Below are 25,613 nucleotides of genomic sequence, written 5' to 3' on the forward strand. Positions count from 1 at the left end.
CGCCCCAGGCTACATGCACACAGAATGGTGCACAGCAGTGGTTATTCCTTTCCACAAAGGACGGGCCACAACTGACCCTGGTAACCATCGCCCCATAAGCCTGACTAGCCTGCTCTGCAAGGCTATGGAGCTCATCATCATGGAACTCATTAACAAAAACATTGAGAACCTCCAAACACCTGACCCGACCCAGTTCGGCTTTGTTAAGGGCAGATCAAGCCTACTAAATTTGGCTGACTTCTTTGAGACAGTCACCAAGGCCATAGACACAGGAAAGGTGGTTCACACAGCCTACCTTGACCTCGCCAAGGCTTTCAACACCATTCCCCACTCAGGTATTACAGAAAAACTCACCAGCCTGAACATAAACCCCTACGTCACGAGATGGGTTGCCAACTGGCTTACAGACAGAATTCACACGGTAAGAATAGCGGACTCCATGTCCAACTCTAAACCAGTCACAAGTGGTGTCCTGCAAGGCTCGGTCCTGGGACCCCTACTGTTCGGCATATACTTCTCAGAAGTACAGGCAAACACAGGACGACTATGGCTAACCAAGTTCGCCGATGACTGCAAACTGGGAGCCATAATTGACTCTCCGGCTGACACGGACATCCTCCAAAAGGGCTTTACTGAGACAGACAACCTGGTGTCAAAATCATGGCCTCAAGCTAAATGCCAAAAAATGCATAGTCATCCCGTTTGGGGGGAAAAAAAACCACCCACAAATTACCACATAGGTGGCAGCCCCTTTAATACAGAAGAGGTAATAAGAGATCTGGAGACCCAGGCAGATGGTAATCTCTCCTTTGACAATCATATTGCCAAAGTAGTTAGGAAATCCTTCTATGTGGCCCATCTAATTAATAAAGGGTTCGCATCTAGAAATAAAGATGTTATAGTGCCCCTCTACTCGTCACTCATTAGACCCATCATAGAGTACAATGCCCCATTTGGGATGTACCTCACAAAACACTTCCAACAGCTGGAAAGACCACAAAAGTACCTCACCAAGAGGATTCCTGGTCTCAAACATATGTTCTATGCAGCCTGACTGAAAAAACTCCGGCTGTACTCCGTGGCATATCGCTCACTCAGAGGTGATCTCTGCCTGACTTACAAAGCCATGTTCAACTCAGAATTGATGGACATGCTCCACCTAAAGAAATTCAAGTCACTATGAGCCACGCGCTCTAGTGAGCTAAACCTCACCACAACAATAAATAGAACATGCTGGAGGGATAGATTCCTGTCACAGAGACTCCCCATGATTTGGAACAAAATTCCAAATTACATCAGGCAGAGCCCCTCACTAACACTCTTCAAGAGAAACCCTGATGAGTGGATGGATAACAGAAAATACACCCCTGGGATCACTTCATTGGCTCTGCATGACAGAGGATCAGTTAATTAATCAATGGGGCGGCGAAAGCCGACACACTCTGGCTAGGCTTCTAAATGCCCTCGGGCAGATAGCCTAGTGCCTACCTATGAACCTATAATGATGTAATATTTTAGATAAATTTTAGCCGGTTTAGAGAAATTAAAGGTAAGTTAGTATAATGCAAGCAGGAATTGCAATATAAAGTGAGAGAAAAAACAGAGTTGTGGTGTATTTATTTATTGTATAGAGTGAGGGGAGAGAAATTGATTGAGTTTTGGAAGTGAGTGGAGAGGGGAAGAGTAAGGAGATGTAAGGTATAAATAGGTACATGCTACTTGTTCATAGTTTGGGATGTAGTTTGTCCTGGGGCTGAATAAGAACAGAGACAGATTTTTGCCAGGTATTCTTTCAGAATGGTTTTAAAGGACTGGAGGGAGGGTATTTTTGGCGTCTAAGCTTACATAAAACATGTATGAACCACTATAGCTTTTATGCAAAGCACAACAGCTTAACTCACCCACTCTAAATGTGCGACAGAGTGAATCATATTTTGGAAATTTTGAGGTTCCATGTATGATCCTGATCAGATAAAAAAATGTTCTGCCATTCTCCTCAAATTGGTACAAGTTTCTAACAATGCATTAAAATTGTTCTACCAGGCTGTAAGGACACGTATAAATATCAAGCTTCACATTGTTTCAGGTTACCCCATACACTATTTCAAATGTGATCAACACTACACTGTTAACCATTTTAAAACCACAAACTTTGTTACTTTATTTAAAGCTTGCATACTGATGTCTCTGCTGTATACTTTATAGGTATGTACAAACAAATGTATTTGTGAAACAAACATTAAAAGAAAATTAACTGACACTGAGAATATTTAATGGAATTAAAAATAGAGAATGGACAATATGCTGATTTTTCAGAGATATTTTTAGATTTAACTAGTAACATTAGTCATAAATTATATTAGGGGATACTTCTGCATGCTAGGGGATATACAGCTATTCAAAATATCTGGCTGAAGACTGATATCCACAGTATCTCTGAAATGCTCAAAATGTTGCCTTATATTTTTGGTCTGTTCCTCATAAAATTAGTGGTGGTCTGGCAAATCATTCAGGATTGTAGTTATGAAATAATAACAAGCGTTTGAGTTTCAGACTTCATATCCATCATAAAAATTCATGTTAATGCAAAACATGTTATTAGAGCAACTTTATAAGTGAATGAGAGCAATATTAAAAATCTGTCCCTGGTTTTGGGCCCTTGTCCCCCATTATTGTTGGCTTTGTCTCTGCTTCTTGTGCTAAGAGGTTATGTAATCTACCTACATCCAGTAATGGTATATAAATCATGTAGTAATAATCCTACTATTTGTACATTTGCTGTTATGCTGTGTTGTCACGCAACTGTAGTTTATTAGAGATGATGTTCATTCATAAATTACTATTACAGTAGGCTAATGATCCCGGGGCCTTTCTAAGCCTAGACAAGTTTCCCTGAAAGAATAATGATGTCCTGTATCCAAACAGGACATTGAGGGCCAGGCATTTATAAGCTACCTCTATCCATAAGGAACATGGGTACCAGGCCCGGTGTACATCTCCTACACCCCATCCACTAGTGCAGGTTTTGCTTAAAGTGGGCAATAGACGAACTGAGCTTAACGTGGATTTTATTTATTTATTGGGGGAGGGGGGTGTAGAATCCTACAATCCACCAGAAAGGCACATCTGTCGCCTGCCCTGGTGTTTAGGACTGCCCCAAAATTGTTTCTCCTAAAATAAGTGATAATTTGGGAAAAGGTTGTGGATCGCTGTCAATAAAAACCTTCACTACAGTTATGGGCTTATTTTACCTCAGAAAATGCACGTTACTCTGAGTTATTTTATTCTGTAAGCATCCCAAGTCAGTTCTGCTCATCATACCTATCAACTATTCCTGTTTTTCAGGGACCTCCCCGATTTGGCTCAAAATTTAGCTTTGTCCATCCTAAAACTGGTGATTTAGGGAGAAAAGGTGATAGATTACACCTAATAATGCCAAAATTAGACTTTTTTTTTTACTTCAGAAAATGCGTTCTAACTGATATTCTCTTGTTCTGTCAATGCCTGAATTTAAAAACATTAATATTTTTGGAAGCGTCCCTGATTCTGAAGGTTAAAAGTTGAGATGTATGCTTAAATAAAACGTGTCACTGGTACTGGTGTTGACAGTATCAGAGCTATTCGCCTACTGCATACGTAATCATTACGCAAGGGACTCGGTTTAGAGTATTGTAAGGCAAAAATAATCAAACATAATGAAGCAAGCCTCTCCAAAGAGTATCCAATTGCTAATTGTTTTGAGTTCGCGTTTTAACACTAGTCACCCGGTAGTTTAATGCGTTCATTGGCCCTTCTAGCGTATCGTAGTTTTGACGTGTAGCGAGAAGAACTGTACTTCCACGTCACCCGGAGCACTAGCTAGTAAAGGGGCATCCTGTAGTTGGAGTCTGAGGTAGGTGGTGTAGCAGTATAAGAAACTTAAGTTTTGCTTCCTTTTGGGCTTTGATCGGTCTTGGGCTGGTATGCTGCTTGAGCTTGCCACATTTTAAGTTAGCAAAATTGCCATTGAAAGTGATGTGGACTGTTTTTGACTTGATGCAGCTCTTGTCATAGAGTTTGCTTTGCCCCATCGTTCTATTACAGTGGGGCAAAACATTGAAGAACAAGAAGAAAACACGTACGGCTGAAGAACTGAAATCTAATAATATTGTGGTCCGTGCTGTTTTGTTTTTATTGCTTATTATAATTTGCATAACTGTTTTGCAAAATACTTGTGTACTGTTTTACTTTGATTAGAACCAAGGCCCAGACTTGCCCAACTTAAAGATCTTAACATGAAGTTTTGTATACCAAAATATTTGATTGTTAAAGGGGTGTGTTTATATTATGCATTTTGTATCTGTTTTGGCAGAACTTCCGACTATAATTTACAGTATGTTGTAAGGTAGCAGCCACCCTCCCCCGAAAGCAATGATCGTGATTTTTTACAATGCACAGCTTTGTGCTGTAATATTTTGTTACAAACTTTGATACTTAAAATGTGAGATCTATTAATTTTAAATGCAAAATGTATGTTTTGGTTTTGTGTGGAGTAACCTGTTTACGCATTTGATGCTGGTTGCTTGTAGTACAGATGGCAACTGCAGGGAAGGATTTGAAATTTAATGTTTAAGACGTTTTGGTATAGAATGCTCTACTGGAAGGTAGAGCCCTATTTATTTGTAGCATGAGCGTGTCAAGGATTTCAAAAAAGGAAGGGTTACTTTATTAAATACTTTTACACGAAGAACTGGTGTACTCTTGGTTTTGTTGAGCCCAAACTTCGTTCCGACATATTTTTATCTTATTTGCATTTTACAAAAACAGACCTTTCTCTGTTTGGCAAGTTGACGGGAGAAAGGATTTCATGTCTCGGATCGTGTGTGTAGTGTATAGTGTAGTTAAGTCGTTTAAGTGTGTTTGTTGTTAGGAACTCCGTAATTTGTACTCCTCAGTTCCAAACCAGTGAAGGTTTCAGTTCCCTTGTTTAGTGTTATTTGCGTAGAGTTTTCAGGTGACGTAATGAATAGTGGTAATATGGGAGTCTGGTGGCAGACAGTAGCTTGCAGGGGCATGCATCCCCTCTAGTTGATTTTTTTTAACAGACATGCTAGTAAAATTTGCAGTGATGTGACCAGAAGTAGGGTCTCCAACTTTTCTCCAACAGATGTATGATGGATTTCTTTTAACATGGTATGTGCAAAGTCCCATGGAGCTTATCAACACTATCACGCAGACGCACAGACTGTTAAGTGACTTGAATAACCCTCTGATTCTTCCTGCCTTGCATTTTCTCATCAGATCATTGGTTGGACACCATTAACATTTTGGTACTGTTAAGCTGTTGAAAAATGATAGGATTTTGGAGACTGTGTTGTGGCTTACCAAAAAAATTATGTTTTGTGAGAGAGTTGAAAACCTTAGCGAATCTATCACTGATCAGAACCATTTGGACACATTGCTTGTACGAGGGAAATGTGTAGGGTGGTGTGGTGCTAATCTGCTTTATGGCTTAAATTGTGAGGTGCTGCAGTTAACTTAATAAGCATTACAACATTTAGCTTGAGAAAGTTTGTGATTACAGAAGTATTTCACAGGGCTCCTTATGGCTGGATTGCATGTCACACTGTGCTGGTGCATTCTCTTCAAAGATAAACAGAAGAGTTGTTTGATAGGACTGAATTCTTTCTGTTATAATTTTCAGTTTTTACCTTGCTGGTTTAAAACTGTTCTTTTTAAGCTTCCAGTGAAGTTTTTTGAATATGGAGTCTGTTAGAATTTTGACATTATGCTATGAAATCTAAGTGTAGTATGTAATGGGGAAAAAATCCAACTTTCCTTAAAATGCTGCTAAACCAAGAAATTAAACTGTAGTTTCCTGTTTAAACAGTGGGTGTCTAATGCCAACTCACAGGAAGACTTTTTCCAAAGCTGTTTGTATTTATGAGTCTGTGAGAAGTTTAATATTGCATGGTATTTAGATGTACTTCATTTTGCTGTTAACAATTAGAGTATGTCTGTTTCACTCCTGACTTGGTTGAAGGGAGAGGTGAAGACCCTCAGAGCTTTTAGACCACTGAAGAAAAAAAAACTTTTTGTTGTTTTGGTAAGCTTTACATGTTAAGCCATGGCGGGTTAATTTTTATGTTTATATTGTTATACTTGTCATTCATATCAGACATTGAATATTAGAAAACGCCTGCATTCAGTAGCCTTATTTGATAGTGATGTAGAACATCTCTTGTGGTACCTGGTGAATGGCAGTTGGAATTTATGGTAGGAGGCTGCTTTGTCCTGAGTTATTGTGATTGGTACCAAAACAAAAAATACCCTAGCCTCAAACTGTTAATTGCTTGTCTGTATTGCTTTGGAAGTTTTGTATTCACCTTTTCTTTCATTAGTTAAAAGGCGGTAGAGAAAATTTTCAGGGTAAATGTTGATGTGTAATAGTGTACATGAAATCATTGCTTTTAGGAATTGTTACTTTAATTCATTTACTCTGAGGTTCTTGAATATTGTCCATCTAAGTTTTTACAGTTTTTGAAATTGTAAGTTTGATCTTTCCTGAAAAGCATGTGTTTTTGGGTGGGAAGGCCTGATTGCGTGTTCTGTTTGTCTTTATTCCCCTTTAGGTTACGTTTTTGTAGTGGATTACCACCAGAGTGAAATGTTAATGTGTCTGGTTCAGTACGGCTATGCAGCACAAAATATGAAAAGAAAAAAAAATGAAAATGGACTTGACTGAAGTGTCTTGATTTTTAGTATTTTTTGCACAGAACATCGTTTTGACTAAAACTACAGGAATGAGCATGATTAAAAAAAAGAAAAGCCAAATGTGAAATGTATATAGGTAGTGCAGACACAAGTTCAGTTACTTCAGAGAGTCTGAGGAAGACTTAATGATTGTATTTGAAACAAGGGGAATGGGTCCATTTGTATGGTGAGAGGAGATTGATTTTATTTATTTATTTAGCATTTGTTAACCAGGTAGCCGGACTAGACTGAGGACCTTATTCAATCACATTCCTTGACAGTCACACAAATATGGAGTACAACATCAGATTGTGTTTGTCCTAAGTGATAGCTCATTTTTCACAAGCATATTTATCTAAATGAAAACAAACCATATTGACATATTTTCAGTTGCAAACATTGGATATCACTTATCTATACAGTCATTGTCATTCAAACGTGACCTAGTTTATTCAATTCCTGCCTTCCCTTCAACCTCATTACTCCACAATTCCCATTTTTTCCAATGTAATTTGCTCCTACACTTTTTTAAAGATTCCCACTTCCAGTTCTTTTTTTTTCTCTGTTACAATATTTGCTACTTTTAGTGTTTTTGAATTCCATTTTCTAGTAATTTATTTTTTGGCAGCCACCAGAATTAAACACTGCAAGGCCTTCTATGTCTAGGCAATTCTGATTTCGTATCACAGCTAAAAAAAATAATTTCCTTAGTTACACCAATTTGCTCACCCAGTATTCCTGATAGAGTATTCTGCAGGGAATTTTTAAAGTCTGCCAGCTCATTACACTCCCAAAAATAGGTTCCCAATTATCTCTCTTCCCTGTCACACCTCCAAGATTTGCAGTCCACCAGAGGAAAAAATTCTTTGGAGTCTGCTTGGGATAAAAAAAATATTTATGCAAATATTTCCAAGCAAAGATCTTAGATTTTCTAGACTTTTTGCACATTTGGGAGCCATACATATGTCCTGCCATTGTTTCTTTGTGAATTGCTTATAAAGTCTCTCTTCCCAATCCTTTTCTAATCTTTTCTAATTGATTTCTATAGTTATCATGTAATATTTGATATGTCCTACTAATTATCCCTTTTTAAATAGCAGTTTATGTTCTATATTCTACTAAAAACTCTACCAGTGCTGGTCTTTCACTTGGGATCCTCCTGGTTCTTTTTCTCTTTGCCTTCCCTATCAAGGATTGACATTATAATACAGACAATCTGTAGCCTGCAGTCCAAATGAATTGTTGGCCTCTTCCCATTCTGTTGCCTTTTCCTGTCTAATTATTTGCTCTTAGTATTTGGGTCCCTTTGTCAGTTTTCTCCAGTAAATTCCAGTCCACTAGTGCCTGTTCTATGTATCCCTAATTGTAGTCATCTCTGTCACCAGAATCTCTTTTCTCCATTACCCTGTTGACTTAGTTCTTGGAACACTTATACTTTTATGAATGTAATATTCTGTATGGTGGTCCTCCTTAAGGATTTGCATCCAAAATGCCAGTCTCTGCTTATTTTTTTGAGCTTCCTCCCTGTTTCATAATCTCTCTACACATTGCTTTATAGCTTTCTGCTTGTGCTATGTGTAGGAGCCTTGACTGTGTAGCTCTGAAATACCTCTTCAAATCAGGATACCTTTATCTGTTGGAAGGGTCAGTTTTGTTCCACTTAACTCTTGCCTTCTTCCTTTCCCAGATAAAATCCTTCAACTCTTTATTAATTGCTGTCTGCAATGTCTCCTGTGGTTGATTAAAATATGCCTGACCTGTATATATAACTAAAGGGACTAAAAACATGTTCGCTGCTTGTATCTTGCTATCCATATCCATAAAACAGAGCTTCCGGTTTCTCTGTTTTTGTATTGTCTTGTCTTTTGTTGACTCTTTTTTTCCCCCACATATCCTTAGTTGCTTTAGTAGAATCCTTTTGAATCCATAATCGTAAGTACTTCATTTTATCATGTCCCCATAAATATGGGTATTACTGATTTCAATCTGTGTGTGGGTACATAGTTTTACAGCTGTTGTCTTTGTTTCATCTTCATTAATTTTGTATTCTGAAAAAGACTTGAAACTGTCTCAGAATGTTCCACATCGCTGAAATGCCCTTTTGTGGTTTTATCAGGTGTAAACTAATATCTGTACATAAAGCCAGCTTTTCACGATTACCATACCAATTATAACCTTGACTTTTTGAGTCCCTTATTTTCTTTGCCAGTCGTCATAAATATAACATAAATAACTAGGGGAAAGAAGGCACCCCTGCCTGGCTTCTGTGCTCAAACAGAACTTATCAGAGAGGATTCCCTTCACTGTAATTTTCATTTCCTATCGCTCATACTTACTCCTAATCCACTTTATAATTTTATCAGAGAATGCAAATGCTTCCATTTGCCTACTCATAAAATCTGAGCTAACTCTGTCAAATGCTTTCTCTGTATCAAGACCCAACAGTAGTATGTATTGCATTCTGCTTCTCTCTGGATCATTGTTCTGTTAATGTTGTCAAATGTTTTGTCTCCCCTCCACAAAACAACATTGATCCATATCTATCAATTTTAGCATCGCCTTTGCCATTCTTTTAACCACTTTAGATATAACCTCTTTATAATTGTGGTTTAGAATTGAAATGAGCTTGTACGAAGCTGGCTCTGATGGGTCTTTACCATCTTTAGGTATTACAGCCACCACCACTTTCCTCCAAGATGTTGGTGCTTCTCTTCCTTTTAAAATACTCTTAAACAAAACCTTCCAGATCTTTATCAATTTCTTCCCTCCTCGCTTCCAAACTTCCACAGGAATGCCATCTGTTCCTGGAGACTTTCCTTTAAATTGGTGACACATGACAATTTTATCTCGTCTCTTCCTTTCCTGTTAGTAATTATGTCTCATCTGCCTCTTGCCTTTGTATGTTTAATTTTTCCATAAACATTCCTATTTTTATTTTTTCTTGATTTCCACATTTCTCTCCTTTTATACAGATTTCCATAACATTTCTGAAATATTTCAAATTACCTCTACAGGATTTGTGGTTAGGTTATTTTCCTTGTTATAGCTCCTATGAGCTTGGCAACAACCCTTTCTACTTGCTGTTGGGCTAAAAAACAATGTGCTCTGGAGTTATTATTAAAAAAAAAAGTTGCTTAACAGCAATCTTTCTAAACTCCTGCAACTCCACTTTAATTTTATCCCTCTCCCTAGCTGTATTTCCAGAAGAAATTTCTGTCTTTCCTGAATGATTTCCACTACCCATTCCTTAAATTCTTCTCTGTTTAATGTATAGGTGGAATGCACCAGTGTCAAGTTTTTATTTAATTTCCCTGCATTTTTATTTAGTTAATATTGGTGCATGATCTGAAAAAGTTACTGGATGCATATCAAAGCATTTTCAATGCACATATTCCTATGAAATATAATTTCTCTCTAGCCTAGCCCAGTTTTTATAACTTGAGGAATAATATACAAGTTATTTCCCAACTCCTAGAACTGAATTCAAATCTTTGATATCGAATATTTTCAAACATTTCTTCAAACATCTACCCTATTGTTATATTTTGTTGTCTAGGTCCCCTAGATACATCCTCACTGTTGCAAATCAAATTCCTGTCTGCACCTATGACTACTATTCCCTGCTGAAAGCTGATTATTTCTTGTAACCTTCCTCCCCTTGCCAGTAGCCCCTTAGTACTGTTTCTTGTAACCTTCTACCCCTTGCCAGTAGCCCCTTCATTATCTTTTTTTCCCTGCTTCTATTTCTGCTGGGGCTGCAGATAATCTTTTTGAGATGTTCCTGAGGTATAGAAGTTAATTGGGATTGGGGGGAAGAGTTTTTTTTTTTTTTTTTGAATTGTAGCAGGACCTCATTAAAGAAGCCTGCCTTGCCTAATTTGTGTAGTAGAGGGGAATGATCAACTGATTCAGAGGCTTTTCTAAGATCCAGGAATATTGCATCAGTGAGTTTTTACCTTGTTCCATATTGGAGTTGATGTGATCAGTAAGGGATAAGATTGCAGTAATGTTGTAACTGGTTGAGAAACTATGTTGCTTATCATTGACAATGGCATATTTTGAAGATAAAATCGAGATTTGGTTATACATGATATTTTTAATCTGGGGGGGCAAAAGTTAACAATTGGATGATGGTGATTAGCTGAGAAAGGTGTGGAGCTTTTTGGTAAGGTGATGACAGTGGCATGTTTAAAGCAGTGTGGCAAATTTCCAGTAATAAGGTTAATTTAAATATAGAGGGAGGGAGACCAGGGGTTTGCTTAGGAGCTTGCTACTTAATTTAAATAGATAGAAGAATGGAAGAAAGGTTGATTTGGAGCGGTCAGTTTCAAGACGGTTTTGTACCTCACTCTTAGTAATAACTTTGAAGTTTAAAAGAAGATATTGTAGAAACCTGTGCAGTGGAGGGGTAGTTGTAGTTTGAGGGGGATTGGCAAATGGGATGGGTGAGAGTAGTTGTAAGAAGTGAATAATGTCCTTTAATTCTAAGAGGGCAAAAGGTTTGACCGTGACTCCTCTGACCTGAGTTTTAACTCATTCCCTCCACTGAAGCTCTGGAAGTTTGCACTGCAACTTCCAGTGTATGGAGGACTAAGCTTTATGATAGAATCAAATTACATCCACACATTTCAAACACATTTTTATATCTCTGGAACCATGGGGATAGCTAAAGAAATGTAAATGGCAAACTCTTCAGCATAAACTCTTTTTTTTTTTTTTTTTTTTTTTTTTTTTACAGTGGTAGTTTTCTTTAGGTTCTAGGACTTAAACTGGATTGTATACGTCACAGTAACTTTTACATTTGTAATATTTTGTATAGTTTTTAATATCTTGGCAACCTATTGAGATACACTAACAATGTCAGCAGAATTTTGGTCACCTAGCTGTAACTTTCATTTCAGATTAAACTGTTCTGTCTCTGCTACTTGGTTGCCGAAATATTTAGAAAAACATGACGTATAACAATTTAAATATATAAATTAATCTTTACGTACACTAGACAGAGGTCAAATATCAATCCAGTTGTTTGCCATGTTGTAAGCCTTAAGATTCAATATTTTTATAATTTGTATGTAGCATGGTTCTGTAATTATTAATGCAGAGTGTATCCTTGTTAAAAGGCTTGCTTACTTTTACATCAATTGTTTGTATTTACCTCTGATGAAGCTACGGGCCAGTAGCGAAAACGTCTTTTGTTTTATAACAGAATAAATTGCGTTAAGGACTCTTACTTTGCTGGTGTCGGTGCTGTCGGAAGACCTTTGCTTTGTGCTTCAACAGTTTGTTTTTTGTCATTTTTTACTGGATATTTGGTCTGTAATTATTAATGCAAATATGTACCAACACTGTTTGATGCCTAGAGATGTCAGTAGGATTTAACTGCAGAAACATCTGGAGGCGTTGCCTGGTTGTAACAAGTGGCTCAAACAGCAGTAGAGCTGAGATGAGGGTTGGGATTGAGCAGCAGGATTGCTCCCCCCCAGTCATTTCAAGAGGGTGAGGGATAGATGGTTTCCCAGTCTGTCAGCTGTCTAGTGCAAACAGAGGTTTACATGAAAACTGTTGACTGGGTGGGGGTTGGCAGGCATAGGCTTGAAATCCCTAACTTTTGAAGTGGCTCTCGGAGGGCAAGTTTGTGTAGACACATGCACTTGGGCGGGGGGTTATTTGCTTGCCTATGGTTATGCATTGCATGTGTCCCTACCAGGATGCAAAGTTAGGGCAAGAGAAAAATGCCTCCATAGATTTTGCCCTGAAAGATGATGGCTGCAGATTGGAGGGAGTTCCTGTCAGTTGGCACTAGAATTTGAGGACACTTTCAGGTCCATGTCTGGGGGATATGTTGGACTCACCCAGATTGTGGGATAGACCTCCCTTGGTCATGGTCAGGGTATCTGTATAAGGTCAGTTGTATGCACTGGTTGGGGGTCAAGCTAGATTAAGTGCTTTGACATTTCAGTACAGCCAGAGATGCAGCCTTTGGTGAATCTTTAAGCTTGGCGTTCATAGGTGAGTAGAAAAATGCACAGAACAAAACCTCATGGGAAACAGCCATTAGCATGGTGTAAGCAATTTAGACACACTGCACACAAAAAGTAGTGGTCAGAACTGAGTAATGTGCAGCACATGCAGACGAACATGTAGTAAGTAAGTGAGGAAACCCATGCAAAAGGAGCAACAAAAAATATGAAAACGCTGGAGGCCAAGCTGGCATATGGACTCAGAAACGTATAAACTGAAGTCCGTGTGCAGCCAGCATACTTGTTCTGAATGTCATGATTTCTGGAGAACTTGACCCGAGGTATGTGAGCAGCAATAGCTCTAAAAATGCTTCACTGAAACTGCTTACAATGAAACTCTTGTAGTTTTTTTCGCAGATGGTGGGCCTTCTGTGGGAACACCCCCCCAACTTGAATATACCCAATGCAGTGTCACACAGCAGTGGCGAAATGGGAATTCTCTTATGTGAGCTAAAGTGCTCTCTCTGATACATTTATGCTGAAATGGAAGTCACTTAAACTGCTGTTGATTTGATTGCACACACCCCATAGCCTGCAGTGGTAGCTGCTGTCAGAGCCATTGGTGAAAGTGCTCTGCATCATGGCAGTGTGTGCCAGTGAATGGGGATCAGATGATTGATCCTTTCATTGTAGATGGAGATATAGTACAGGATCTAGTTAACTAAGATATCTAAGAGCATAAGTGAAAGGTATACATTGCATGGTATACCCTTTTCTGTGGGTACAAAGCTACATGTGGTGTTGACCATCCTACCTGCAGGGACCTTCCAGTGACCTATAGGAGAGGCAGATGCGTCTACCTCAGGCATACTTAAACAATTCTTTGACAGTGTCCTACAACATGTGTAGCAGCATGTCTGGCTCCCCAGGACATCAGAGGAGAGAAATGGCACCATGCATGCATTCTCTGAGATTGTGTGCTTCCCTGTAGTCCTGAGCATCATCTGTACTGTACTGCTGTTGCAGCTCCACTGAATCTAAACACACACATGCTTGGATACAGACTTCAGTTCCCTGAAATCCAAGTTGGTCTTCATATGTAAGTTTATTTCATACTGTATGGTTATGGTCCATAGGTAGCTCCGTAAGTAGCCTGCTGGTGCAGGAGTAGCAAGTGTCCAGCCTACACCCACATCCAATACACACTCTCGTATGAAAGGGCGATCCTGCTGCCCTTTTAATGAAAGCAGAGACTCTTGCAGCTCTATCAGCAGTGTTTGTTGGCTTCCTCGCTGTGATGGTCCTGCCCATCAGGATGTCCCGTGCTGCCTTCTTTTGTAAGGGAGATAGTTGTAATCCTTCTTCACACTTGTAGGGTCCTCTTATGGCTACTCATGGCATTCGCGTTGCACCCAGTGCTCTGCCAAGACTGGTTTCATGATTGCACCACCTTTGGGCAGTAGGCACATGATGTGTTTTAGGCCCTACAGTAGTGCATAATTTTCATAGCTTATGATCTTCACCAGATGTTACATTCCCCAGGTGACGATATCCATATCTGTACACTTGCAGACAAAACACATCGTACAGTGAGTGCTTGTGCTAGGCTCCATCATTCATGTGCAGTTGACCATGAGATCTCCTTCACTGTATTTCCATGGGTTCCTAAGAGTACAACGAAAACGCATTACTTCGAATGCATTTTCGTCGAAATGTAGAGCGAACAGGCAAAACAGTGAAGCGGCTGTTCAGCGAATTCTTTCCCTGGGAAAGAAGTCGCTTGACCGCTTAGCTGTTTTGCCATGTTCTGAAGTGTAGTGTGGTCCCTTGTCCGGTATAGCTCCCGAGTGTGATTGTGCAATAGTTACTGACCTTAAGGTTAGGGTGTGGGTTAAGGTAAGTGCATATGGTTTAAAATGTTTACTGTTTTTTTTTTTTTTTTTTTTTCGTTAAATGTATGGTTGGGTTATGTGCATATGTGTATTTAGTTGTTTACTGTTTTTTTTTGTGGGGGGGTATAATTAGGATTGGGTATGTGTTTGGAAGTGTGTAATTTTTATTTATTTTTTTTGCTGGGGTTGGAACAGCGATTTATTTCCCTAGGAAAGAAATCGCTGTTCTGTGGATTCGACATTTTCAGTGAGAACTGAAAATGTCGATGTAACATCGTTCGCTGTTTTTAGCGTTCGATGTTGCAATATAGACCCATTTCCATGGATGTCCTCTACAATTATAATTTGCATGGCCTCCCGCCAACCCAGTATCGATATATATATATATATATATATATATAATATATTAATGTCATCATGTATGTATGGCTGTTGCTGTCCCCCTCCCTATATGCAGGGGTATCACATGCAGTTTTTCACAGGCATGGCTTCACCCACAGGCATGCATATGTGTGTCTTATGACTGTGGTTGCCTTGTGTGTGACATGTGAGGGCATTTGGAATTTACACTCCTTGATGTGTGTATCCTGTAGAACCACCACCTTGTCTGCAGTATCTGAGGAAGAATACCTGTAGATATTCCCCTTATGTATATGCCTTTTTTCCTTCATTTTCATAAATATAAGTAATGTATTTTTAAAATGTGCAGATATTGTTTTTTCCTTCATTTTCATAAATATAAGTAATGTATTTTTAAAATGTGCAGATATTGCTAGACCAGTGCCAGTTCCTAAATCTTAGAAGTTATTACTGTTTAGAGCTGCACAGATGGATGGGGGAAGCTGTTGCAAAAAGGTTAAGTTGATTAACAATTTTCTTTATCAAATGACATGCAGATACAGTGTTGCTTATGTGCTGTCTCACTAGAGAGGTGCGCAAGTTAAACATTTGATTTTGTAATGGCCCTATTTCAGATGCACATTAGAATGTCCTTGCTTCAGATACCCGGTTTTGTGAAATCCTGCAACAAGTATATTTGCTGTAAATAAAAACTTAGAACCATTGGGGAGTCAGGTCTATCACTGAAATGAAGATGCACACCTAGTTATCATATTCCACTCAGACTTTTCAGCTTTTATTACTTGGCCACAGTGTATACTTGGAAGAATGTTAAGGCTGTTCATTTAACAGCAGTGGTGCACCTTTGATAACTTTGTTCTAACAAACATGGAGTATGGGATCCCTGCATTGTATCTATGCACAAGTCTGTGCTGTGACAAAAACTAATGCTGCTAACCGTTACATGCTGTTTCTGCATACTGTAATATTCAAGAAATGGATATTTATTTTTTACTGTTCATTTCTAAGTACAGTGAACAGTAAGTTCACAAAAGAGTTGAAAAAGAATTGGGAGGTACATTAAAGTCGTGTTTTTAAATACACTGTGAACTTGAATTCTGCATTCTACAGTTAGGAAATGTGACAGACATTGAACAAACAAACACTGGATGTATTGCATAGAAAATAAGTGAATGACAGCTGGGAAAAAATTGTGTTAAGAATAACAATCTGTGCAAGAGATTAATCATTTACAAGGTGAAAATGTTGCAAGTCTCAGGAAGAAGACAGGCAGCAAGCTGTGTGAGAATCCTGCTTGATATGAGTTTTATCATTCCCAATTGCAACAATGCTGTGATATTCAAAAACTCATTTGCAATTGTTTTTCTTGTAGCTACACCTGTAAATCATGTAATTATTTGTATTTTATGTAGTTGTTTACTGTTTTAGTTAACTATTTAGAGCTTTACTCCTCTGCGCTAACTTGACTTATAACAATATATGGTTATGAAGTAAGGTATGGCGTGACATGCCAGTCACACAGCACAGAATTTCTAACCACATATCTTTGCTTAAGTCAAACTTATTAACGATATGGTCAAGATTTTATGACATCCCATTGTCTAGTAATTGATACCAGTATAACAGTTTTTTGTCTTTAAATGTAGTCATTGTTAAATTAAATGTGTTAATATTATTTTGAGCATAGGCAATCGGAAATGCAAAAAGAATCCATGCTTTATATTTAGGAATCCTGAAAATGAAAATTTTAAAGGAAGTGGTTATTGTATTAATAAGAATAAGAGTTAACTGGTTTGTTTTTGTTTTCTGTGAAAGTGTTTTGCTAACCAATGAAATTTGTTAGTAGCTCTTTTAGTATGATATGGTTTTGTAAAATTATGGGATTTACACCAAATACCTCCATGAATATATTTCCATTTGACATTGTAATTATTTAACCAAGAAATTATTGTTTTATTAATTGAGGATAAGGAATATGATTCCAAATCTGGAAGGCCAATATTACCCGATGTCCAGTTTCTAATGTGATGGTTTAAAGCCAGCCTAGGCTTGTAAGGAAGCCATCAAAATCTCAGAAACAAAGAATTGTACCTCTTTTTTTTGGGAGGGATAAAGATTGTATTATATATAGAATTTTAGGAAAGATAATTATTTTAATTAAGGAGAGTCTCTTTTCCATAGTGAAAAAAAAATCCATTTTATTAAGGGTTTGTTTTATGGTATTTATCATAATTATGGGTTGTTATATGTTTAATATGAGACAAGATTATCCATAAGTAAGTGATTTTGCCATCTTTCACAATGTATTTATGTAACTTCTTATCTATTTTATTAATGTTATAATTTAACAGGTAGAATTTAAGTCATATTCTCATTAAAACTGAGTCCTGATTTCTTCTGGAATATTTATTTTGCTTAGAATACTGCAGTAAGAGAACAATTGCAATCAGAGTTAATAGGATGTCATCAGCAAAAGTGTTTTGGGATAAAATCATTATATATTAGTATGCCTTTGATTATTTTTATTTGATCTTATATAATTTGTAAACGGTTCCATAACTAGAGCAAAAAGCAATGGGGACAAGGGACAACCATGTTTAGTACCTTTTAGTAATCATGATTGATAGGCTCATATACTTCCCAGTCTTAATGTATGCAAAAGAGTTTTCGTAGAGAAGTTTGATTTAATTGTAAGAAATTGTTTGAAAAATGACATTCCTTCAGTATAAGTACTTCCAATTAACTGAATCAAATGCACTATTGATATCTAGACTAAAGTTCTTCTTCTTTTTTTAGTATGATCAATTATAGTATTCTCTTGATATTTTCATTGGTGTTCCTGTTCAGTATAAACCCAGTCTGATCATTTCTTTATCAACATTGGAAGAAATTGTTCTCTTCTAGAGGCATAGCTTGCCATTAATATTTTTATAATCAACATTTAATAATAAAATTGGCCTATATGAAGAACACTGCGAGTCTTTTTCATGTTTTAAAATTGGGGATTTTAGGGTGTATTTTCAGGATGGTGGTACCTTAGTAAGTCCTTTAACTATTGAAAATTCCTCTAAAATACTCAACATCCTTAGTCGTCATTTTGTATAGTTCAGGTATTGTACCGTCATTTCCAGGTGCCTTATTGAGTTTTAATTTATTAATTTGAATTTTGAGTTCAGACATTGATATAGGCTTGTCAGTTATGTTTATGATAGTCTATGTTCAGTATATTTTTTAATTAGATCTTGTGTATCCATTGTTGGTTTGTGATGATTCATCTTTTTAAATAAGACCTGAAAACTTCCAGTATATCTTCTATTTTGGTAACGTCTTTGCTACTAGAGGGGTATAATAATTCTTTGGTATGGTTAGATTTAACAATCGTTTTTGTTCTAGTAGCCACTTTATGCATGGATTTAGGATTTGTGGAATAATTCATTATTTTCATTTTTTCTAAATGTATCCATAGTTTCATGTTGTAAAATTTACTGTTTAAGCTGTTTGTTTCTTCTGTTATTTCAACTCACACTGTGGTTTGTGGTAAAAATACCTAGCTTGATGTTAAAACAAGTATGACTGTACATAGTATGTATAATAAAGGAAGAAAAGGTTTCAGATTCTGGAGTGGTACAGTGTGAAAGGAACAGAACAAGCTTGACAAAGTGTCTCTGTGTGTGCGTGAGAGAAATTTGCACAGCATGTGGGGCAGTGGCTTGGCTTAAAGATCATGACTGAAGGCGTGAAACAAACTTTTCTTTTCACTCAGTGTTCACATGCATCTTTATGCATACAAATGCTTTTTTCTGTGTCAAAATAAAAATTTGTTTTGCAGCCTTTAGAAAATTACAGAGTATTAAAGATTTCTTGTAAATGTGGGAGACTAAACAGAATCCTGTTTACAGTATTTAATATTAATGGGCACTTGCGTCCCTTTGGGTTCCAGTTTTGATTATGTTGGATTAGTGTAGGTAAGTAATTGTGTATTAGTTATGTAATTGACGTAGTGTTAATTTATCACTTTGGCAATTGCATAACTAATGCACAATTTCTTACCAACTGTTAATTTAACCATTTGGGAATTAGACATGATCTTTAAAGAACTTTGGAGTGGTAGAGTATGTGGGATCGCATGATAATGGAAGATTATCAGGAAAAGATAGGAAATTTAGATATGGTATTGAACTGTCTTTAAGCAAGAAATAGAAGAGTGAGAATGGGACATTGGCAGCTAGAGGCCAGTAGATAGGGATTTGGGTAGGAAGAGGTAGTGGCAGAAAGTCATAGGCAAGGTGATTTAGGCAGGGTTTTGAGATAAGTACATGCAAGTGTTGTGACATGGTGTAAGGTGAAGTGAAAGAAGTAGGATATGCAACTGTGAAAGCATGGATAAAGAAAAAGGAAACTAAAGTAGAGGGACAGGTACATGAAGGGGCCACACAGATGTATGTGGATGTGAAAGAGGCAGCACCTCATGGAGAGCAAGAGGGGAATAGGCAAAAAGGGGTTACTCAACAGACTGGAGAGAAAAACAAGAGAAAGACATAAGTGTGGAAAGTGCTTGTAGGAAGAATACAGGTAGGATGTGAAAGGCATCAGAGGAAGTGAGGCAGCCAGCACAGACTGTGGAGAGCACACTAGAATGTAACTGTAGGGGGAAAGTTGTAAAAGGAAGGAGTAAGGACATGGGACAGAATGTAAAGGAGAAAATATGAATTTAGGGGAGATTAAAGACTGGTTTAGTATTTGGAGTGGAGACTGTCCCTGTCGGGAGTTAAGTGCCTTGGAAAGGAAGACTGTGAATACCAGATTACTCCGAATGTGTTCTCTGGGATATGAGTGTCAGGCGGAAGTGGCAGAGGTGGTAACCAAGAGAAGTAATGGATTTATGTTGTGGTTAAGTGTAGGCACCAATTACTCGTGAGGGAAAACAGTTTTGATGTGGCAAATGGGGCCAAGAAAGTGTTGGGTGACAGGATAGAAGACTGGAGGTAGCTTTCCCATGAATGTTAACTCTGCCACCAGTGAGCATACTGAGGAAGGAGGGGATTAGGAAGTAATGGCTGGCTGCAGCAGTGGACAAGAAAGAAGGGTGTGAGACTACTGAGGAGGATGGATGGAGACCTAGCAGAGAAACCAATTCTGTCAGATACAAACTACACCTTGTCCCATAAAGGGACAGACATACTTGCAGTTAGGTTAGAAAGGCACATCTCAATGACTGTACATTTAAACTGAAATAAAAGAGGATGTTGGATATGCAGAAGAAGGGGGTGGGTATTTGGGCAGTAGAAAGAAAGAGAGAATTTGCAAATAGCAAGTTATTACATGGCTGAGTGATATTACTATGCAATACAAAGAATCTGGGTAGGTAGATGTGGAGCTACATGAGATATGTGGCCATTGCTGGTAGGACAAACATTTGAGTCCGTGTTTGGAAGGTGGATCATGGAGGTCCTTTTAGTCTAGATTTTTTAGTGATAACATAAAAAGGAGGGATGAACAGTCTGCATAGCAGTGGCATTGAGTGTGAGGCTGTTGAGGTGGAGGAATGCCACCCCATGAAGGGGAGGCAAGATACTGAGCATGGTAAGAACCTAAGGTAAGCATCCTGGTGGTTAATGTAAAGGAAATGAAGATTGCTAACAGCTGGTCTTCCCTCTGACACATCAAGGGAGGAGGATGGCTCTGTGGTGTAGAAGAATGGAGCCCTGACACTGACTTTTATCTAAATTCATTTAGAGGTATGGATGTTTGAGTCTAAGGAAAGGGAGAAAAGCGATAGGGTTGCATCTGCTTTATTCTTTCAGAAGGTAAGAGTTGGAGGTGTGTGTTAAGATGAGTGCATTCCCTTCCAAATCCTTGAGGGATGGACAGGGATGAGACTGAGACATCCACCTACATGGGTGGGTGGGGAATTTTGAGACACTGTCACTAAATGTAGCATTTGAAGCCCTTGCACTGTCCCATTGCTGGTCCTAAGCCTTGGGTTGTTTCAAGCATGCACAGGGGGATAGTAAGACTCAAGAAGGAAAATGTCTGATTGGTCAGGGTTTGGTAAGCAGTGGAGAAAATGTTATGACAAGAAGGGATAACTTTTGAGAGATCTATGGAGAGCATAAGGGAAAGAGAATAGGAGGAAAAAATGTTGTAGTCATTGTGGAATTTGAATCAAATGGATCCTTTTACATGATTCTTAAGTCATGACGGTTTAACCAGCTGCTGTGTGTCTATACTTGAAAGGATAGAATTTTGAGTGTAGCTGTTGTTAAAGGCTGTAAGTTTTTTTTTTTTTTTTAAATAAAGATGAAACAAAGATGTGAAACCTGAAACAAACATGCAACCTGTAGTTTTTTTCAGTAAAAATTTAATAAAGAGATGAGCTATGAAAAACTGCACAAAACCTGTTTTGTATAATGTAGCAGAACTTTGAAAAGTTACTTTGTTAGGCACATGCATTAACAGATTTTAATTTCTTTAGACTGTTTTTCCTTCAAAAAACTATATTGCCTTATTTGGATTGGAGCTTTCTGGTCCTTTAAGCAACTTTTCTTTGGAGAAGGATGCTTGCATTCAAAACTTGGACCCCATCAGGATACAAAGACCAGGAAGTCCTTTGCCAAAAGCAGAAAGGAGGGATTATTCTCAATGGACTGTACTAACCAATAATTTTCCAATATTGCTGCATTCAAGGACACCTTTCTGAACTTTTTTCTAGTGATGTTGCTTATCGCAGCAGGGCAGGCCACCCTGTGGTCTGATCACTGGCTCAAGATGCATGTCACTGTTGGTGACAGCCCAACACCATGTGCAAAAATGGGGTGGGGAGTTGTGGATGTACTTTCACATAAACTGTCAGCAACAGCATCTTTAAAGGGACAATCCCAGGTATTTTTTGTTTCGATTCAACCTTTTTACATTTCAGGTTTGCCTTTCTGAGGATGCTCAAATTTGGCTGAGGTGGGTGGGGGAAGAGTGCCTGAAGTAAGTTTTAAAGGTGTTGGCCAAAGTCCATCTCAAATTGCAATTGTACTGACAACAGCTCTCCCGTGAGACATTGATTAGTTTAATCTGTGCATTTTACCCATTGAGAAAAGTAGCCTTTCCGGCATTTTATGACCAGACTGCTGCTAGCTACTACTTTAAAAGCACATCAGTAATGCAAGACTTTTAAAACATTAATAAAGAATATTTTGTTTCTTTCATTTCCTATTTTATTCTGTGGTGATTGTGAATCCTGGCCACCTGTAACAATTTGATGACATGGCTGCTACGTACAGAAAGCATCCGAGTCAGGCAAACAGTATTGGAAACTGTACTTCTCTTTCTGTCATGTTTTACTGTGTTCTGATTTTTGAATACAAGCCTGGTGTAGTGACTTTCTGACCTGCTAGTAATTCCATAGAAAGAAAGTGTGCAACGGAAGGTTGGAGCATTAGTCGACACGCACTTCTGTTCCTTTTTCAGCTTCTAGTTTGATATCTGCTGATTTCTGAATACTACTGGACAAATGCACTATTATTTTATGAGCAGGCTGCTTGTACAGCTGTCAAAGCATGAGTGATGCAAAATGTAAAAATTAGAATGCACCAATGTCCCTTTTCCCTGGCACAGCTTTTTTTATACTTTAAATCTGAGCTGGGGGCATAGTTCCCCAGTTCGCTGTAAGTCGGAAAGGAACACAAATCCAAAAATTAGTTTATCCTGGGAGCTGAAACGAGTGAAACTGGATTTACATGATATTTTAAAAGTAAAATGACACTGTGGGTGGGAATGAAAGTGACATAAGTGGGTGTGACTTATGTCAGCTTACCTCGGACCCTAATTTTAAACCCTGGGATTGTCCCTTTAAGTCTGCATTTGCTTTTTGCTTGGAATGTTCAGTGGATATTTTTCACTGGGAGCAGTGTAAAAAAAAAAAAATCATGGACTGCAGCTGACGGCTGAGGCAACCTGATTAATAGAGTTGGTGAGCTCTTGTATATAAGTGTTGCCTGCAAGCTTTTAATAGTTGTTTAATTGTCGTAAACAGCAGAGGGCGGTAGGTAGCTTTATAGTTATTTGGTGGTAGTAGCAGGACTAACAACCTGATAATTTAGTGTTGTTTCTTCTAATGCTGTATATGTTCAAAATATATTTTATAATTAATTTTACAAGAGTACATTTGTGGGTATATTTAAATTTGTAAGGATATTGCCTAATTTATTTAATATGCTCAAGCTTGTGATTGGTTGGTGGGTAACCAGTATAATGCCAGTTAAACAAAACTGGTGAATTTCTAACTTTTGGTATCCATGTTTTAAATATTGCTGAGCAGTAACTACCATATGTTAATAATACATTTGGCTCACTTTTAGAGTACATGGTAATCGTGTCCTGATGTGCCAGATTGGTATGGTTTATGGCAGCATGTAACTTTAAAAGCAGGAAGGGGTAGTGACATAGCAAAGCTGTTATAAGCTCCTGTAGTAGAGTCTCAATTATCCAAACTAATTGGGACCTAGGGTAGTTTGGATAACCAAACTGTTTGGATAATCAAACATATAATTGAACCAGATAAACTTCTAAAATCTTGTTTTTTTCTACACTCAGGGAATACACTTTTTTTTCAACCATTCAGTGATTCCAGTTGACAGTAAAGAACATTTTTCACACTAGTGGGCTACAAGCTCAAAAAATACACTTGAATGCATATAGCATTTACATATTCAGACTTCATGATTTTTCCTATCAGAAAACTTTGGAAGCCTGCTTTCGGATAATTGTTTCAGATAACTGACTTTGTACTGTACTAGTAACATGATGGGTGGCTGTGTGTATGTGTGTTTGTTTGTTTGTGGTGTGCTTGCAGTAGTTTTAGATGGCTGTTTATTTTTGATAAGGTATTTCAGAAAAACACTGTGTTGAAGATGGTTGTTTATAATTTTGGGAAGTCAGTGCTAACTGCTTTGCTGTCCACTAGTGCACTGTAAATTTTATTTGGATATTACCGGCATTGGTAAAAGCTCAAGTCAGTGGAGGTCATTCACCATGTGGTTTTAAAACTGTGGACTTCATGTGTGAGTATCATTTATGGAACAGTTTGTACAGACATTCTTTACAGTCCTAACAAAGGAATCTGAAGGGGAAATTTAGGCCTTTTGGGAGTTGAACCCTTGACCCGAGCAGTGTCTGTTGCTGTCTCTACTTGGACATCAAAGAGCCACTGTAACTATTGGCATGTAAGCTGCCTCTTAAACAAAACCATTTCATTTTATCTGTGACACCTGTATTATGTTAAGGTCAAATTATACACCTGCACAAGCAAATACAGTAGAAGGCCCCTTAGAAAGCATCATATAAATCACAGCATATGAAAGGAAAGTCTAGGCTTTGGACTAGAACTTAAATCTAGGACCTCCAGCAATTCTGTTATAACAGAGACTGTGACGGCCCCTTCCACACCCTCGCAAACAGTATGCAGTATAATTATGTATTACGACTTGCTGCTGGCTCTAGCTGAAAGGCAAGGTGACTGTACAGGAGGCATCAATACAGTAACCATGATATGATAGTAGAGAGAAGAAATGGCTGTAGACATGCATTGCATCATGTTAACAAGTAGCAGCAACAAGGCCCCCCACATAACAAACATTGCAGTGCGGACAATGCTCTGTTTAGTTGTGTGTTTCTGCTTTTTGTTAGCAGTAAGCCAAAGGCACAGCAGTGTCTTGCTGGAATGGGTACTGTAACTGTGACAGGCTAGTGAAGAGAAAACAAAGCCAGCACCCCCCCCCCCCCCAAAAACACACAGACATAATCAAATACAGGTAATAAGCTACCTAGACTGCTCCTCTCTTCTGGGCATTATAACCATGATTGGCTGATTTAATTAACAAAAAACTGCTAGTATTAATCCTATTCTGGTTATTCTAATCAATACCAAAACCATTGCCTTCACATCGCACATATACATTCATTTTATTTATATATATATATATATCTATATCTATATATATATATATATATATATATATATATATATATATATATATATATATATATATATATATATATATATATATATTTATATATATATATATATATATATGTATGTATATATATATATATATATATATATATATATCTATATCTATATACATTACTGGATGCAGGCACTAGTCCAACAAGTTGCATATTTGGGCACATTGATACCAGCATTTCCAATGCATACTGTCTGTTCAGGCAGAGTGAGTATAGTAACTTTAACTAGTTAAGAGAAAAGGTGCCAGTACTTGTACATTTGAGCTTGTTGCAAACAATAACGAATGCATTGCATCCCTCCATACACATACATGCACACAGTAGTCGAAGACGAGCACTACTGCTTAGATGAGGGGTCTTGCTAATGGTGTAACACACACACGCGCACACAGTCTTTGGTTATCTACAGGTGCTGTAGACTAAAGTTTTCTTTCTCTGATCTTTTTGAAGTTTGACTTCATATATTTTATTATATTTGTATGCTGTTTGATCTCTTAAAGTAGTTTCTTATCTGTATGGCTTCTCTGCTGAGTAAGGTATTTGGTTAAAGTCGTACATTTTCCAAAGAAACTGAGTTTCCTATATGCATCATGTCCCAAAATGTCCTGATCTATTTTATCGGCTTCACTTCTGAATTGAGCCAGTTTAAGTT

The 25,613-nt window shown here is 37.8% G+C and overlaps 1 protein-coding gene across 2 annotated transcripts in view; it reads left to right on the forward strand.

Moving 5' to 3' along the window:
- Window positions 1-3,805: 3,805 nt before the first annotated feature.
- The window catches only part of COPB1 (COPI coat complex subunit beta 1), a 721,336-nt gene continuing 699,528 nt past the window's right edge, over window positions 3,806-25,613 (forward strand). Inside the window, exon 1 of one of the 2 annotated variants that reach the window (XM_044082795.1) lies at window positions 3,806-3,892. The gene's annotated coding sequence lies outside the window, so the exon portion shown is untranslated. Of the gene's footprint in view, window positions 3,893-4,131; window positions 4,153-25,613 lie in introns of those variants that run through there. The other variant, XM_044082796.1, reaches the window with a different exon arrangement.

This window comes from Protopterus annectens, chromosome 9.part0 (assembly GCF_019279795.1).
Source record: "Protopterus annectens isolate FY-2018-M chromosome 9.part0, PAN1.0, whole genome shotgun sequence".
Taxonomy (NCBI): domain Eukaryota; kingdom Metazoa; phylum Chordata; order Ceratodontiformes; family Protopteridae; genus Protopterus; species Protopterus annectens.